The sequence below is a fragment of the Rhea pennata genome, chromosome 20, assembly GCF_028389875.1.
Source record: "Rhea pennata isolate bPtePen1 chromosome 20, bPtePen1.pri, whole genome shotgun sequence".
Taxonomy (NCBI): Eukaryota; Metazoa; Chordata; class Aves; order Rheiformes; family Rheidae; genus Rhea; species Rhea pennata.
This window is the reverse complement of record NC_084682.1, coordinates 4,807,141-4,812,536: the sequence shown is the minus strand read 5'-3', so window position 1 is coordinate 4,812,536 and position 5,396 is coordinate 4,807,141.

Genomic DNA, 5,396 nt, shown 5'->3' with positions numbered 1-5,396 from the left:
GGCATTTAGCAAGTTTGTTTTCTTAGAGGCATGAAGTTGTGATGGTTTTGCCCAGGAAGCAACTCTAGCTGTGAATGAAGCAATCACAGGTTGTTTGAATTGCAAACAGGGGATTGCAGCTCGTCCAGTTTCACCCTGGGCTTTCCACTACTGACGTTGGCCTGGAAACGAAAAACATTTCCTATTGATTTCTCTGGGAAAATTAGCTCTACCAGCTCCACCGACATAAATGATGTGACTGTTCACTATACCTGCTGTGAGACCCATGCAGGTGAAACCTTGCAACTAGAGCTTAGCATTGTATGGCTCTATATGCTTTTGGCTTGGACTGCAGTTTTCATTTAAAGTACTGCTGGAAGAGAGACTTGGCTTTTCATCATAGAAGGTGGTTCATAAATATAATCAAACAAAGAGCTAAATTAAAACGTTCTTCAAAGTGGTATCCTCATTCCCCTGCCTCTGCTTAGCCAAAATCATTCCTTTTTAATTTCATTGCTGTTTATAGGGTTTTTTTTCCCTGATGAAAGCTCCCAGATATCACCCACAATTTATAAAGAATTCACACATCTGCATTGTTATATGATGAGTTCTTGCAGGCAGTATACTCACCAATTTTAAATTCCAGAAGAATATCCATTTATCATCTGGCAGTGGCCCTTGGGGACCTGGAAAATCCAAGCTTGTTGATCTGCAGTTTACAGTCTTACTGTAATCTTTTCCAAGCATTTTTCAGACTTATTGACGTCTCCAGTATATAGTATTTTTTTCTGGAATTTCATTCTCTGCTTCTTTTCCTAGTCCCTTCCAGAAAAATGCCTACGGCAATGCCTTACTTTGCACCATTCACCACCATAATTGTTTTCTTCAGAGCTCATCTGGACTCTTTGACATGCTAATGTTCATCCCAGCAGAGCTGAGTGCTTGTTTCACCTGCCTGTATACCAAGTTAGCCTTAGAAATCATGTTCTCTTCACCTAGCTTACATAGACTGTGTGTTGTCTACTCTGTGTATTAAGTCTTGGGAACCCTTTCTTGGAATTGGGTTCAGGACAAACTACATCTTGTCCTGCAAAACAACTCAAAAGTTCTAGTGAAGACTTCAGTGGTAATGGGAATTCAACTCACCAAAGCAGTGCTTGTTCTGCGGGCTAATGGTTCAAATTTGGTGAGTTGTGGCTTTAGTCTGTTGCACACATCAGCCGCATGAGGTACGTGAGCTGGTTCTTAGTCCAGCTCCTCATGTCCACCTTAAAACCCCTATCATCACCACTGTCACTAATCATTCCCTTATTCAGCAGCCCTTACAGAGGAGACAAGTACTGAAAGGAGGTTAGAAATGCAAATGCCTCCTGAGCAGATGCTTGCTTGGAAGCTAGTATTAAAATGTGTTGGCAAGGTCTGGAAGAAGGGATAACTTCTGAGCCTCCCTGGAGTTTGAGGGACATGTGCCAGAGCTTGCACTCCAAAACTGAGCTTGCCTGTCAAACCACATGTTCAGAAGGCCGATGGGAAGTGCCTCTGTCTCTCCTCCTTTTTTCCCCAATCTCCCATCCCTATGTGTGATTTCAGGAGGGAGCTGTCAGCTGCCTCTTCACTGAGGAGATTGTCTGGCAGCTGCTTTGTTTGCGAAGGTGCAAGGTGAGCGGACTGCTAATGCTCATCCTGCTGGAGAGCCCATCTTATTTGATGCTGCAGCTTTTGCAGGTTGATTAAGGGTCACAGTCAATATGATGGGTGTGCCTGTCGCCTGTGAGTGGTAGAGGGATAGATGGACTTTTTGTGTGGTGCCTATTGTTTTTTTTTTAAGATTTTGATATCTGTACCCCTCTGAAGCTTCAGTGCTTGTTACCCCCATGCCGTTGACTTGTGCTTAGTGAGGAAAATGAGCTATCTGAGTTGTCATAGCAGGCGTGCCCAAATTGGCAAATCTGGCTGCAGGGCCAGCAAGAGCACCTTGGCTCTTGGTGACTGGGGAGCTTTTCTTTGTGCTTATAGCCTTGCCCTGAGGGCTATCTGTGCTCTTTTTTTGGTGTGTTTTGAAATATGCCGTGTTATTGGGGCTCCTGGCTAGTTCTTTGTGGCTGGGCCAAGAGTACTGAAGGTGTCAAGTCAGTGATCACTAGGGAAGTCCTCAGCGAAGCCTGAGACTGCGCAGAGGCAGAGAGGCCTCACACAAAAGAGATCACAGAGTGTGCAGGAAACACACTGCCTCCAGAGAGGCAGCCCGTCCCCAGGGACCGCAGCGACAGAAGGAACAGCACGTACGAGCGTGGTGGGCTTCTGCCAAACCACAGCGAGACGGGCTATGGCCACACCGGGGTGCCTGTCCTGTCTCCCACTGTGTCGCCATTCGTAATGTGGGATCGCTTTAAATGTTTCCCTGAACAAGGGGGCAGATTAGTTCTTACACTTGAAATAGGCAGATTGAGCTGCTGTAGTTTCCTGTGAGAGTGTTGAGAGGCAAATCCCTAGAGTAAAATAGAATCCAGGAAAATAATAATAATGATGATTCATTTGTCACTGTGTCTGACACCTCAGCATCAAACGGTGCTCCAGTGACCTGTTGCCATGTTATTATTACACTCCGGTTCTTGAATGCACTCCACAAGCTGGAAGCTTTGGGCTATATTTACCTTGCTAATTGTGTGACTTCCTCGCTCCCTCACAGTGTCCAGTATACCAATATGCACATTGCTGGAGAGAGCTCATAAGCCATCTAGGGGGTTCATCATCCTCAGAGCCCCAAGAACTGCAGAGTTTCATAAAACCTAGTCAGATGATTACTTTACAAGGCCAACACTTAGAGTTAGCAGCTTGTAGTATGCCATATATTTGAAGGAGAGCTCAGAGAATCCAGTTGGAGGGCAGGGTCTAGAGGCTCTGTATCTCCGGCTGGGAACGGGCTCATCCGGGACTTAGTGCCAGCAGATTTTAACTACATTTGGTAAAACAGAGCTGAGCACACTTGTCCTTGGCTACCCTTGCAGCCAAGTCATGTTTAGAATGAGTTCAGCTGCACCATTTAATGCCAGAATAAACCACTGGACCTTGGCAAAGACTTCTGTGATTTGGAGAGCCATGAATCTCAGCACAATGCAAAATCCATAGTGTTCACAAGACCTTAGCACTTGTTTCATGTGGCCAAACCTTGTCCAGAACAACCTGTTCATCTCAGTCTGAAATAGATTGTTTCTCTGTCCATGTCTGACTTGATAAACCAAAATTTCCATTGGATCAGCCTGTAAAAAAATACTTCTGTGATCACAAAAGCAGATCCTTTACTAATAAATTGCATCCACTGAAGGAAAAAAATAAGATTATTCTCATTTTACAGAAGTGCTAGAAAGCAGCCAAGGGCTTCTGTTGGCACATGTATGAGAATGAGAAAAACAACGTGTAAAAACCCTGATGGAATTCCATTGCTTTGGGGTAGAAAGTGATTTTCCATGACAGTTTACCATCATTAACATGATTATAAGAGGCTCCACAGTGGGGAGCTACGCTCATCCCAAAATAATAAATAAACCAAACCAGTGTAGGCAAGTTCAGGATCCAGCCAGGATGAGGAAGATGGAGCAGCCTGACAGCTGGGGCTCTGTACCAGGCACTGTGAGTTCTCCTCCAAACTCTGCCTTGCGTTTTAGTATGGCCCCAAGAAGATGCATGAGTGTGAGTCACAGAATTGTTTACTTGCCTGTTAGCACTGTAGTGAGACTCCAGCCTTTATGCCTGCAAAGGGCTTGGAGGATGCGAGCTGCAAAGGTGTTAGTCTGCTGGAGAGCAAGGAATAGCAAAAATCCCCAAACGCTGATCCGGTTATCTAAAAGGAACAAGGAGAACATTGCTGTGTGTTCAGCACCTGATCTGCACAGACGTAGTGTTCCGTATCAAATTAAATATACCACAGACATATCTTCTAGCATCCTGTTCCTGAGATGTCCATCTTGGGAAAAAATGGCTTCATTCAATACAGATTAGGAGTTCTCCCTCATAGCAGTTTGATTCAAATGTAAGTCAATGGGAGCGTTTCCGTATATGCCAAGTCCATTGACATCATGTATGTGCTATTTTTGCCATGTGTTTTTGCTCTGCTTTAATTTTGGATCCCCAGAAAGCTCCCTCTTCGACAGAATTTTGTTTCAAACTTAGAAAAAAAAGCAGTGGCAGATTTTTTTAGTTTCTGTTTGCTTTTTTTTTTTTTTTTTTTTTTTGCTTGTCAATTTTTTTCCCCCTTTCTATCCTTATCTGATTGTATTTTGATGGTGAATGCTATATAAACCATGTCCAGGAAAGGTGTGATGAAAAGGTAATTACTAAACTATGTTTATCTTCAAATTTACCTCTGTTTTAAAATCCACCAGTGCAGACAACTCCTTTCTTTGGTGTTCCCCCCTTCTCCCCCACCCCCCCACCCCCCCCCCCCGCCCGCCGTACTCCTTAGCCCTAGACTTGACTCCGGAGTGCCGTGAGTAATGCTCAGCCTTTGGTAACACTTAGTGAGTGCTGTTTTCTTACATCATGAAAGGTTAGGCTGTGTGATAACTGTTCATGAGCTAAGTGCTGTCATGATTTTGTGAAATAATTCCTTTTTTCGAGTCACAGTACTGTTAGTGGGGATTTTTCTCAATGTGGCAATACCGAGCCGTGGTGTCCCAACATGCTGTAGCAATACTCTGAGCCTCCGTAGTTATTGCAAAAAGTGTGGTCCAAGACGTTCAGGGAGATTTTTTACTTGTCGTGCACAGTGGCCTCCAGCGGGCCCTGGCACGGCGCCCCCAGACCGGCTGCAGTGTGACCCCAGCGGCCCGGCGGCTTCTCGCTCCCGGGAAACGCCGTGGCAGCGGCGGCCGGGGGCGGCCGGGGGCGGCGGGGCGCCGCTCCGGCGCGGGGGGCAGCGGCGGCCGGGCCGGGCCGGGCCGGGCGGTGCGGTGCGGTGCGGCGCGGTGCGGGGGTGCCGCCGGCCCGGGGCCCGCTGGCCTCGGCCAATCGGGGCCGCGCCGCGCACTCCCCGCCCCGCGCCGCTCTGCTCCGCGCCCCGCCGCGCCGCTCGCCCCATGTGCAGAAATAGCCGCGCCGCGGCCGGCAGCGCGTTTCCGCGGGGCGGGCGGGCGGCAGCGCCGAGACGCGCAGCGCAGCGCAGCGCAGCGCAGCATCCCAGCGCAGCGCGGTGCGGCGCGGCGCGGCGGGGCGCGCATGGCCCCGCGGCGGGCGGGCTCCGCGGCGGGCGGGCGCTGATCGCGCGGCGCGGCGCGGCGGGGCAGAGGCGGCGCGGCGCCCCGCGGGAGCGCAGCCGCCGGCGGCCGCGGATGCCCCCGGGGGCCGGGCGGGGCGGGCAGCGCGGGGCCGCGGCCCGGGGCTCGCCGCGCCTCTCCGGCCCCCCACGCCGCGGCGGCCGG